Source organism: Panthera pardus, unplaced genomic scaffold (genome assembly GCF_024362965.1).
Source record: "Panthera pardus isolate Hobbes unplaced genomic scaffold, ASM2436296v1 HiC_scaffold_16, whole genome shotgun sequence".
NCBI classification, from domain to species: Eukaryota; Metazoa; Chordata; class Mammalia; order Carnivora; family Felidae; genus Panthera; species Panthera pardus.
The window spans coordinates 114,301,668-114,315,585 of NW_026526721.1; the positions used below are offsets into that span (position 1 = coordinate 114,301,668).

Consider the following 13,918-nt stretch of genomic DNA (forward strand, 5'->3'; position numbering starts at 1 on the left):
ATTTTAACTCAATCACTCTTTAAAGGCCCTATCTCCAGTCACATTCTGAGGTACTGGAATTTTGTACTTCAATAAATGAATTTTGGGGGACACAATTCAGCTCATAACAGGGGCATAGGTTTTTTTTTTTTTTTATGAAAAAAGCTGAAAGGAGACACAGATGCCACTTTCTGAGGTGGCTCTCCACAATAGAGGAAGGTGTGGTGAAGCTGGCCACGATTCCAAGAAAATCATCCCACCTCTGGAGACACCTCTGTACCAGCAGAAGCTACCAGGAGCAGGTGGAACTAGATGGAGCCAGAGAAAGACTAGGCGAGCCTCTCAAAGATCCATAGGCTGCTAGTGATGTAAGAAAGTCTTTGCTTCTAAAGTAAACATTAAAAAAAAAAGAAAAAAAGAAAGGGGCGCCTGGGTGGCTCAGTCGGTTAAGAGGCTGACTTCGGCTCAGGTCATGATCTCGCGGTCCGTGAGTTCGAGCCCTGAGTCAGGCTCTGTGCTGACAGCTCAGAGCCTGGAGCCTGTTTCAGATTCTGTGTCTCCTGCTCTCTGACCCTCCCTCGTTCATGCTCTGTCTCTGTCTCAAAAATAAATAAACGTTAAATAAATATATATAAAAAGAGAAAGTCTCTGCTTCCGGTCTTCCCCACCCCCATCCAAAATGCCCAATCCAGAAAAGGAACCAGATCCTCTCCTTCTTCATCCACACAATGAAAGAGCACCTTCCCAACTCCAAGCCCTTTGAAGCAGTGCTAGGTCCTCACTGAAGAGAGGTGGGGAGAAGAGACTTAAAGTGGATATGAGGTGGGAATTTTAAACAAATTAAAATGCAATTTAACTGATAGTGGCAAGAAAGTTCCAGGATCTGCCAAAGAGGTCACCTAGGACAAGAAAGGAGATTCTTCAGAGCTCAGTTGAATGCAGTGCTTAAAAAAATAAGCTCTCACAATTTAAACTCCACTATTTGATATTTCTCCATAAACTGGATTGCTATCTCTCTGTATAAATAAAGGAGCATGTCTTGGAAAACACAACCGAACTATTTTTAGTAGTTATCTCGGGAAGGGGAGCTCACGATGAAGGCTGGTATGAGAAGAAAATGTACTTTTCACTCTATGCCCTTTTGAACTTTTAAAATAAATATCATTGTACATGTATTACTTAAGAAACCTCAAACAATTACAAACTAAAATAGTTGAAATTGTATGGTATTAATGAGCAGAAGACTGAATTCAGAAATAACCCTGAAAGATACATGCCAATTCTGTATAAACTATTAAAGGAGTTTCTTAGCAGTGGGAACAATAGTTGTTGTAGGGCGAACCAGGGAAGTTCATAATGAAAAGAAAGAGAGGTGTGCTGGGAGGAAACCTAGTCAATGCATTTGGAGCAAGGTGTGAAGAAGATGGAGAGGAAGAGACTCGAATGTTAGAAACCAATGTGAACGCTGCTGCTGGCTTGCAGGGAGATAAATGTTGTGACAGATGCCTGCAAAGCTTTTGGCAAGGAATGGGGTTCCATTTGGTATGATGCATTTCAAGGTTAAGCTCCTTTGTGTCATGTAGATGTGGCATGTTTTTGGCTCCAGGCTGAACCTTGGGGTTTGGGATTTATATAATTGTGAAAGGCATTAAGTCAAGAGGCAAGGCACAATGATTTGGTGAGTGACATTTGCTCTAATTCCTCACACATACGTTGAAGCAACAGACGTCACCCCCAAAATATCATGAAAAGATTCCAGCAAAATAGGAAGAGAAGAGAGAGGGGGTCACTTGAGTCAACACATGGATTAAGTTTATGCATGTATCATTTGTTTCCCTATACATGATTAATTCTTGGGTGTGTTGAGTGAATAAAAATTGTTAAATCATCGCAAAAACTGGCTTGAGAGTGGGGTGATAACCCTATCATCTTCCTGGAACTGACTTGGGCCAGGAAGGAAGGAGTTCTGATAAAGTGAGGTGCAAAACTGGATATTGGACTGATGCAATAAACGTTACTCATCCACACTAGTGCTTGCCTCAGTTCTTTTTGTGATATTTGAAGAGATAAAAGGAGGTAAAACTATAAAATGGTACTATAAATAATAAAAGCTGCAGGCGTCTGCCTTATTTTAGAAGGAATCTTTGCTGTTGAGGAACACACTCCAAGGAGTCTACTGGAGCTTACAAAATGCAGCTGTTGGATTTAACTTGATGCTTGATAGAAAAGTTTAGAATATAAAAAGTAGAAGAGCTTAAAGATTTAGAAAGGAAATAAAAAAGAAATATTAAAAAAATAAAACCAAAAAATCCAGAAGATTAGAGAAAGAGAGGAGAAAAAAAAAAAAACCCAAAACAAAACCCAGTCCAAAGTCAGTCAGCAAGAGCTGCACGCAAAGTTCAAGGTGGTTGTTGAAAAAAATTCTGTTGATGGGATGTCTTCCAGGGGGCAAAGAGCCAAGAAAGCAGAAAGCTCTTAGCTTGAGCAGTTACCTGTAAGTACATAAGGATGTCTGCTAATTACCGACACAGAGCAAAACAGCAGGGGAAAAACCTAGCCTTCTCATCCTTGGGAAACTTGAAAAGTGTTACTCATCTCCCTCCACCAGCACACACACAATAGGTGCTTGTCCAATTCTTTATTGTCTGAAAATTTGGCATATTATGCAAACAGACAGCCCATACAGCCTAGTTACAGTCAATTAGACAATTGGCAGGAAAAGCAGGGAGTCACTGGATTCCTTTTTTCAAACAATTTCCTTTTAAAGAAGAAATATATGGAGAATATGACAGCAATAAAATAGCCCAGCTATAACTACCAAACATCAATAAAACTATGATTCCGAGTTTACATGAGATGGCGCATTTTAGCTTTGTGTTCAACAGTCATTTAGTTCCTTCAATACTAAAATAAAAAAGCTATTCTATGTCCAACTTAATAAAAAATCTTTACAGCATTTTTGCATAAACAATACTTTTCAGCTGAGATTCAGATAAAAAAGAATTTATTTATTTATTTATTTATTATTTGTTTAATATAATTTACTGTCAAACTAGTTTCCATACAACACCCAGTGCTCATCCCAACAAGTTTCCTCCTCAATACCTATCACCCACTTTCCCCTCTCCCCCACCTCCCATCAACCCTCAGTTTGTTCTCTGTATTTAAGAGTCTCTTATGGTTTGCTTCCCTCCCTCTCTGTAACTTTTTTTACGTGGATGGAATTGGAGGGTATTGTGCTAAGTGAAATAAGTCAGTCAGAGAAAGACAGATACCATATGTTTTCACTCATACGTGGATCTTAAGAAACTTAACAGAAGACCATGAGGGACAGGAAGGGGGGGAAAAAGATATAAACAGATAAAAAAGAATTTAGTTTAAATTGAAAAAGTTTATCGGGAAAAATATTGGTATGAATTACCTCACTAAGCTCTTAGAAAAATTAGAAATAGTGAAAAGTCAATTCTCTTATTCCTGAAAACTCAGGAGACAAAACCCTAACTCCATGTTGAGACTCTAGAACAATATGAAATGTGAAATTTCATCAAGTTTCTCTCTTTTTGTATTTAATCTAGAATGTTTGGAAAACATGTTCATTCACAAAACCTATTTTGTCTTTACTAGTCTATAGTATAGAATTTATCCTGAGGCACCTGGGTGGCTTAGTCATTTGAGCGTCTGATTTTGGCACAGGTCATGATTCCAGGGTTGTGGGATTGAGCCCCATGTTGGCCTCTGTGCTGCTTAAGATATTCTTTCTTTCTTTCTTTCTTTCTCTCTCTCTCTCTCTCTCCCCCCTCTGTCTCTTTCCCCTGCGCGTGCTCTCTCTCTCAAAAAAGGAATTATCCTGTAACATTGTCATGTTTCTTTTTCCTTGCAGTATTTCCCGAAATATCTAATTTCATATATTTTATGAAATTCACTTGGAATGCCTGTGATGGTTAAGTTTATGTGTCAATTTGGCTAGATCATGGTACTCAGATGTTTGGCTAAACATTTATGGATTATGTAAAGGTATTTTTTGGATGGGATAAATGTTTAAATTAGACTTTGAGTGAAGAAGATGACTTTCCATGATGTTGGTGGGCCTCATCCAATACGCTGAAGGTCTTGAGAAAAAGACTGACCTCTCTGAAGAAGAGGGAATTTTGCCAGCAGATGAATTTTGCCTTTGAACTCAAATTACAGCATTATTTCTTCCCTGGGTATCCACCCTACGTGCCTGCCTTAGAGAGTTTGGACTTGCCAGTCTCAATAATTACATGAGCCAATTCCTTAAAATAAATCTCTCTCTCCATATATGCGCATATTCTACTGGCTCTGTTTCTCTGGAGAACCCTAATATAATATACATATTCTTTGAACAGCAAAGAATTAAAGGAAATTTATTTTATTTTATTTTGCAACCGAAAATGCATTTGGCTCAGAAAAAAAAAAAAAATTCTGATCAATAGAGTGCGATATCAAAGTGTTGTCTACAGCATCTCAGAGGAATGTAGGTATCTTAACTCTTTCCTCCATTAAAAATTTCTTATAAGAAACATATTGGATTGACAGTTTTAATTATTATGCGATCTTCAGAGGTTGCTAATCTTTGGGATTCCAAAAAGTGAAGTCACATCTAGTCTTCCCAATCAAGCAGTCCCCCATGCCCTATATCAAGAACTTCATATAGAAAAAATACATAATGGTTTTCTGATAACTGCAGGCATTTGTTTAATAACATAAATCATTATTCTAGACAAATTTTTGACATGCATTAATTTTTAGCATCCTCTATATTACTGATTCTGAAAAGATAATTATATAAAAGAAAGTTTTGTTTGTTCTCTAAATATTAAAAAGTCTTTTTTAAAGGCAAATTTGTAAGTCAATCCTAGACTCTATTTAAAGAGTAAGAGCACGGAAATAGCAAAAACAATTTGAGAATATGGACTGAGGAATGTGGCTTAGCAGATAGCAAGACTTTTAATGAAGCGGCAGTAATAATTGATATAGGAATAAACCAACAGACCAATACAACAGAATAGAGAGCCAGAAATATTGTCATGTATGTATAGATGTTTGGTAAATGAAAGAGTTGACATTATAAAGTGGTGGGATAGACCCACAAGCCTCAAATCATAAAGGAAAATACTTTTGCCTGATAAATTTAGTATGTAAGCCTTACATGGCAGAAGATTTCATAAGTGAGGTGAACAGAGAAGCCATAGACCGTGAGAAATTATTTTCAAAGCATATAACTAAGTAAGAATTAATACTTTGAATATGCAGAAGAATTTTTTAAATGCTATTTATTTTTGAGAGAGAGAGAGAGAGAGAGTGGGGGAGGTGCAGAGAGAGAAGGGGACAGAGGATCTGAAGCGGGCTCCATGCTGACAGCAGAGAGAGCCCGACGCAGGGCTAGAACTCAGCAACAGTGAGATCACAACCTGAGCTGAAGTCAGACACTCAACCAACTGAGCCACCCCGGGCCCCATGCAGAAAATTTCTATAAATCAGTAAGAAAAAAGAAAGCGTAGTTGGAAAATGGACAGGAGATATGAACAAGTGATGAACAGAATTACAACCTGAGTGGCCAATAAGCATATGAAAAAATGCTGAAGTTCACTGATAATCAGGAAACTTAAGATTTAAAAATGAGATTACTCAAAGTGAGCATTTCATACTCATTGGAAGCCTAAAAATATTAAGTATTATTGAATATGAAGGGAAATAGAAACCCATACCCTGCTGATGGCAACATAAATTGGTATATACTACAGTAACTTGAATACATCTAATATAGTCATAGATTTCTATACTCTTACATAGATGCCCGAGAGAATGCTTAGAAATATGTATAATGAGACACACAAAAATGCTCTTTGGAGTAAAACTTCTAATAGCCAAAATGTATATGCAACATATTAATAGAGGAATGGACAAAAAATTGTGGCATATTGAATATATGTAGCAGTTAACACGAACAAACTGTTGTATCATTTTGAATAAATATAGAAAACATGGTACTAAATGAAAATGCAAGTTGCAGAAGGATTCATAGGCTAGACTAATATTGAAGTAAATCTTTTAAAGTATCCCACGCTATTATATATTTGGGACAAATACACACATAGTAAGAGTATAAAAATATAGACAGAAATGATAGACCCCATATTCAGAGCAGATGAATAAGGATGAATGAAGAATTTGGGAAGGTTACAGGGAGTTTTAGATACACCTATACTGTCCTTTTACTTACAATGAATCTGGTGAGGATGGGCTAGAAGTGGAAGAGGAGGGAGCCAGCATTTGTTGGAAGCTTCACTGTAGTAGAGGAGTGGTTGCCCCATTGTTTGGTTGGCAGTGTCTTCGCATTTCTGAGCCAGGGCAGACAGTGGGGAGGGGCAAAGCATCTTTCTACCTTCTTTTCGGCCATCAGGTTTTCTGCAACCCAGTGCCAACACATTCATGGATCACCAATTATATTTCTCAATCCAATTCTAAGGGCTTTACAAATAGTGGCCATTTCTCCAGATTTGGGCAATTGAGTGCCAGTGCTAGTTTTCATTGCTGTGAGTTCTCATCACTTATTGGGGCTCTTTTTAAGCATCTGTATTAGTCAGAGTAGGCTAGACTGTAGTGTAATAATAAATAAACATTGCAAATCACAGTGGCTTAAACCGGTCCAGGTTTCTTTCTAGTTCCTGCAGTATCCAATGCAGATGTTTGTAGTCAGGAGGCTCTCTAGGGTGGTTCTCCAACCAGTATACTACTGGATTCAGGCTTCTTACCTTGTGCAGCTCTGTCACCATAGCCATAGGGATGGAGGAGAAAGATAGTGACAGATTGTGAAGGATGTTCAGCAGCCAGTTCTGAATGTGGTATACTTCACTTTTGGCCAATGCCACTAGCCAGAACTCAGTCACATAGTCCCACCTGGCCACAAGGGGTCCAGGGAATGTAGCCATTCTCTCAACCTGAGAGGAAAATAAATGAGTTTGGTGTATGTATTTATAGCATTGTCTAGCCACCACATTTTATTGAGAATGTAAGACTCTGAGACAGAATTTAAAACTATTGTGTTTCATTTTTTAACTTTTGCTTTTAATTATTGACTTAGTTATCATTAATCATGTGATAAACCCTGCAAACTCACCACCCTAAATATGAGCAAGGACCTTGATAAAATCCTACAACTAACTAAATGGTTTTCCCTTCTTCTATTCCCTGACTCTCCACACAAGATTACCATCATTCAGAAACTGTACTGATCATTCCATTGTTTTTCTTTCTGTAAAAATATCAGGATTATCCTGAGATAGTCTGAGATTCACATACCCTTTCAGTAGTATCACAGAGAGATCCTATGTACCCTTTACCCAAATTCCCCAAGTGGCGACATCTCAAAACACTATAGTACAACATTATAACCAGAATGTTAACATTGATATAGTCAAGATATAAAATATTTCCATCACGAGGGGCACCTGCCTGGCTCAGTCTGTTAAGTGTCCATCTGACCCTTGACTTCAGCTCAGGTCAAGATCTCACAGTGGTGAGTTGGAGCCCTGTGTCCTGCTCTGTGCTGATAGTCTGGAGTCTGCATGGGATTCTCTCTTACTCGCGCATGCTCTCTCTCTCTCTTCCTCCCTGTCTCTCAAAATAAATAAACACTAAAAAAATATTTCCATCACAAAAAGGATCAGTTATGTTGTAGTCACACCAGCTTCCCTCTGGCTCTCAATCCCTTCTTAGCCCTAGAAACTTCTAGATTGTTCTCCACTTTACAGTTTTGTCATTTCAAGCATGTTTTAAAAATGGATCTGCTTCATTTTGGGATTGTTTGTTTGATTTTGTTTTTTTCCCTCAGCATAATTCTCTGGAAATTCATCTGGACTGTTGCATGTACCAATAGTTCATTCCTTTTAATTGTTCAGTAGTATTCCATGGTAGGGATGTACTACAGTTGTTTAACCATTTGCCCAACACGTAATAACTGGATCATTTTCAGTTTTAATTTATACAAATAAAATTGCTCTGAATATTTGTGAACAGTTTTTTTTTTAACATAAATCTTCATTTCTCTGAGATAGATGCCCAGGAGTGCCCTTGGTGAATTTTTTTTGTTCCCTTGCCTTTCCATATAAACTCTAGAATAACCTTGTCTACATCTATAAAACATCTTGCAGGGATTTTGGTAGAAATTATGTTAAACCTGTGTATCAATTTGGGGGGAACTGACAGCTTTCCTATGCTGAATCTATTAATCCACGAATGTGCTGTGGCTCTTCTTTTATTAAAATCTTTATTAATGTTCTATAGTTTGTAGTACAAGTCCTGTACATGTGGTGTTAGATTTACACATATTTTTGTGCAATTTTTAATGATATATTTTTAATTTTGGTGTCCACATGTATTTATTGCTAGTGTATAGAAATAGAGTTGATATTTCTGTTTCTCTTGTATCCTACAACCTTACTGAATTCACTTATTAGTATTAGGAGTTTTTTTTTTTTAACATTTATTTATTTTTGAGACAGAGAGAGAAAGAGAGCATGAACAGGGGAGGGTCAGAGGAAGAGGGAGACATAGAATCTGAAACAGGCTCCAGGCTCTGAGCCGTCAGCACAGAGCCCAACGCGGGGCTCGAACTCACGGACCGTGAGATCATGACCTAAGCCGAAGTCGGACGCTCAACCGACTGAGCCACCCAGGCGCCCCAAGGTTTTTTTTTTTTTTTTAATTTCTTGGGATCTTCTTTCTAATTTTAGTAAATGTGCTGCGGAAGGAAGCACCTTCGGATTTTCTATGTAGACAATCCGTCCTCTGCATAGGGACCCTTTTATACCCTCCTTTCTGATCTGTATGCTTTTATTTCATTTTCTTGCATTATTGCACTGGCTACACCTTCTAGTAGAACATAGAACAAAAATGGTCAAAGTGGATACCCTTATCTTATTCCTAATCTTCAGGGGAAAGCATCAGTCTTTCACCATAAATATAATATCAACTGATAGAAGTTTTTTTGTTTTAAATTTTTTCACCTGTTGGGATGAGCACTGGGTATTGTATGGAAACCAATTTGACAATAAAGTTCATATTAAAAACAAAAAAACAATTATAGATTTTTAAAAGATGTTCTTTATTAGGTTCTTTATTCTTGTTTTTTTTTTTTCCTGAGAGTTTTTTTAAGTAAATGAGTATTGAATTTTGTCAAATATCTTTTCTGCATCTATTAATACAATCCTGGGATTTTTCTTCTGGGAATTTGTAAGGCTCCATTTGGTCATAGCTTAAAATTCTCTTTATATACTGTTTAATTCTAGTTGCTGATATTTTATTTTTATTTTAAGGATTTTATTAAAATATTTTGTTTTAAGGATTTTGCATCTATGTTCATTAGGGATCTTGGCCTACAGATTTCTATTTTAGTACTGTCTGTAGTTTTGGTATCAGGCTAATACTGGCCTCATAAATGAATTGGAAAATATCCTTTTCCTTTCTATTGTATGCATTCTTATTAGAAGAGATTTTGCAGAATCAGTATCTAAAGTTCTGTTGATATTTTTGGTTGATTTTTTTCCTATTGTTTAGATTCGTTAGTTTCTACTTATTTTATTCTACTTTTTATTTGTCCATCCATTCTGCTATTGATCCAATCCAGTGAGGTTTTTATTTAATTAAAAAATTTTTTTTTGAGTTTTAAAATTTCCATTGGCTCTTCTTCCTACCTTCTTTGCTTATACTATGTTTTTTTACTGAGACTTTTTATTTTTTCATTTGTTTCAAATGTGCTTATAATTTTGCACATGCATTTTATATCACAGCTGCTTTAAAATCTTTATTAGATAATACTAACATTACTATCATCTCTGTCTTTTCAAATAACTATCTTTTTAAAAAAATGTTTATTTTTGAGAGAGAGAGAGAGAGAGAGAGAGACAGAGCATGAGCAGGGGAGTGGCAGAGAAGGAGGGAGACACAGAAGCTGAAGCAGGCTCCAGGCTCTGAGGTATCAGCACAGAGCCTGATGTGGGGCTCGAACTCGTGAACTGCAAGATCATGACCTGAGCTAAAGTTGCACATTGAACTGACTGAGCCACACAGGTGCCCCTCAAATAACTATCTTTTTAATTCAGCTTTAGATCTTCATGATTTTTGGTCTGATAAGTGATTTTTCAAATAAAACCTGGACATTTTGGGTATTATGTGATTCTGGATTTTATTTAAACCTTTTATTCTGTTTGGCTTCCTCTGATACCTCTGTGGCAGAGTAAGGGAGGGCCCTGCCTCATTACTACCAGGTAGGTGTAGAAGTCCAGGTTCTCTACCTGGCCTTTGTTGACACCCAAGGGTGGGAGTTTTAGTTACTGCTGGGCAGGATTGGGAGTTCTGGCTCCTTACTAGGCCATCAGTGATACTCCCCTGGCAGAGAGGGGCATGGATACCTCAGCTGCTCCTCATGTGATCTCCCTGTAGCCTCATTACTGCTGATTGATTGGTGTGAAGGTCCTGAATCTCCCCAAGGGTTCCTCTCACACCACCACAATGGAAAGAAAGAGCACTCTGTTACTGCCAGGTTGAAGGGGAAATCTAGGTTCCCCACCTTGTCTCCACTGAACCCAGGGAGGACTTCATTACTGTGTGGTGGAGATGAAAGTCCTGGCTTCCCACACTACTGTCTTTCACATTAGTGGTTTGGAGTTCTTTGTTATAGCCTCATGTGGTGGTGGAGAGGGTGGTGGGATTGTGGTGGTGGTGGGGTAGAAGTCTAGCCTGTTCACTTAGTTTTTGCTGGCATGGGCTGGGCCATAGTTTTTCTGGGGTGTTTGCTAGAATAGAGCAGTTATTGCCTACAGGTTCTCTGTCTTGCTAGGCTGTCCCTTTCCTGGTTCTTTGACTAGGGAGAGGAGGCGTTTGTTTGGGGCTTTTTTTCTCTGTGTCCATGGGTGTTTCTATGTTGCTGGCTTCTTCAGCTTTAAGTCTGGTGTACATAAAGCAAAGAGAAAACACAGAAAGCTCACCAGCATATCCTTCAGTGGGTCCCAACATCCCTAGATGGCTCTCCACTTTTCAGGTCTTCTGATATTTGTTTTTTTTTTAATTTATAAATTTGAGTTATATAACATTATGTTAGTTTCGGGTATACAACATGACGATTCTACATATATTGTGAAATGACAGCAGTAAGTCTAGTGAACATCTGTCAGCATACATAGTAGCAAAACATTTTTTTTCTTGTAAGGACTTTTAAGATCCACTGTCTTGGCAACTTTAAAATATGCAATACAGGGGCGCCTGGGTGGCTCAGTCTGTTAAGCGTTCGACTTCAGCTCAGGTCACGATCTCGCGGTCCACGAGTTCGAGCCCCGCGTCAGGCTCTGGGCTGATGGCTCAGAGCCTGGAGCCTGCTTCCGATTCTGTGTCTCCCTCTCTCTCTGCCCCTCCCCCGTTCATGCTGTATCTCTCTCTGTCTCAAAAATAAATAAACATTAAAAAAATAAAAAAAATGCAATACAGTATTATTGACTATAGTGACCATGATGTACACCATGCTATATAAGCTGACCTCAGCAACCTGCACTTGAACTGCCATGGTGAGATTTTTTTTTTTTTTTTAAGTTTCAGTCTATGAAGAACTACTTGTTGATAAATATACTTATATATCTATCTATTTATTTAATTTTTAATTCCAGTGTGCTTAACATACCACTTTCTTATGCCATACACAAAAATAAACTTAAAATGGATTAAGGACCCAAATGTAAGGCTTGAAACCATAAAAGTTTTAGTGGAGAGCATAGGCAGTAATCCCTCAGACATTGGACGTAGCAAATCTTTCTAGATATGTCTCCCGAGCCCAGGGAAACAAAAACAAAATTAAACTATTGGGATTACATGTAAATAAAAAGCTTCTGCACAGCACAGGATACAACCAACAAAACTAAAGGAACCACTGAATGGGAGAGGATATTTGCAAATTACATAGCTGATACACAGTTACTATCCAAAATATATAAAGAACTTTTACAACTCGACATCCAAAACACTAATTCAGTGAAAAGATGGGCAGAAGACATGTACAAACATTTCTCCAAAGAAGACATACAGGTGACCAACAGACACATGAAAAGATGCTCAATATCACTCATCATCAAAGAAATGCAAATGAAAGCCACAATGAGATAGCACCTCACACCTGTTAGAATGTGACAATTTTTGAGATGGAAGACCAGCCGCTCTGGGACTCCAACGTCCTCCTGGCGAGGGAAGAAGAGATCCCCAGGCCTCAACTCAAGGAAGAAGGAACCATGAAAGGCGGTGCTATTTGTGCGCTTGAAAAGCAGTTTCCACACGGAGGCAGCTCCACCGTGGCGCTCCTGCGTGATGCGGTTTGACGGGAAAATCTATCCCAGGTGGGTCCTGTTACCGGAGCGAGGCGCAGAGCAGTAACTTTGCACCGGAAGAGCTTCCAGCGGATCCAGCCACGTGGTGCGCGCTCAGTCTGTGGGGGAACGTGTGGAGTACGGCTCCCTGGGGAAGAAGCCGCAGCCCTGCTTTTTTTGCCCCAGCAGATGCCGCTGGCTACTGGGCCGGAGGAAGCGTGGCCCGGCAGAGATTACCGGTACAGTCCAGGACCTGGACGGCGGTGTCCGCAGTGGCCTCTGCCATCTCTGTCTGCTGCCTCCACGGGACCCGTCGGGCAGCTGCGTGAGAAGCCCCAGCCCCATCCATCCTGCGGAAGTGAAGATAAGCCTCCCTGCCCCGCGACCCACCAATTGTGGACAGGCTTGCAAACCATTCTGATGAGTTCTGGCTGATTGTGTTTCCAGTGACAGAGAAGGGAGACGGCCCCGTAAGCCAAGTTGCTTCATGTCTACACCTCTTGGCAGCCTCCACCAAGTTGTTAATCGCATTCATCCACCACTGCCCACCAAAAATATTTCAGAGGTGCCTCCGGGGCAGCTGTTGTAATAGACCCTGACATCTGTTGATCATATCTCCATTCCGAAGAGGTCAGTTGCCAGGAATACCATGACATGGCACGTTATTTACAGAGTTACAGATTTTGGGAAACCTCTATAACCTAGAGGTGAGGGATAGGCGTGCGGACTGCTGTTTTCCTGATGAACAGGAGCTGCTATGTTTTCAGTTGTCATGTCAATTTTTAAGCTCTTCTCAGGCAGGAGGAGGTCATGTCCCTCCAGCTGACAAGCCTGAAGAATCCCTTGAATCTGAGCTTCATTCTTAACTTCTACCGCTGTCTCCCCATTCGGGTACAATCCTGGCTTCTAGGTGTTTAGCGACTGGATGAGCTGAATGAAGAAACTGAAGCCGTCAAAACTATACTGTGTGAAATATCTCTTGGTCTCCGGAAAAAGATATTTCTTCTTTTGCTGATGGCTAATGTAAGTAGATACGATTGAGTGGTGAAGAGAAAATTCTGTAACAACCTCTAAGTACCAGCAGGTGGAGGCCACTGGGTGTTGTTTTGTTGGCTGGGGTCACCAATACTCCAGGCATATCCTAGGTGGGTGAAATAGATGAAGGGGGTCAAAAGTACAAACTAACAGTTATAAAATAAGTCACGGGGATGTCATGTACAGCATGATGTTTGCCTTATATATTAAAAGCAGAGGTTTTTAGTTCTACTTAGTGGGAAGAATAGGGAAAGATACATCTATGCTCCCAGAAGTGGAAGTTACTTTCCGTTTTATACAGATAGATTAATTGTATTTTTACTTATTTTTATGTAGCCTTTATTTTAGTTATTTTTAACTTTCCAGAAAGAACATCATGCTCAACTTACTCTTTAGGGACTTTATTTTTCCACTTTAATAGCTTGTTGTTAGGAGTTATCTTATGCCAAGCAAGTCCCTGTGTAATTAGTTCTACTATATATATATGTATATACATATATGTATATACATATATATGTATATATATATGTATA

At 39.0% G+C, this 13,918-nt stretch overlaps 1 pseudogene; it reads right to left on the bottom strand.

Annotated features, from left to right (window-relative positions):
- Positions 1-12,464: 12,464 nt before the first annotated feature.
- Positions 12,465-13,635, bottom strand: LOC109258322 (methionine aminopeptidase 1D, mitochondrial-like; annotated as a pseudogene).
- Between the last annotated feature and the right edge of the window lie 283 nt (positions 13,636-13,918).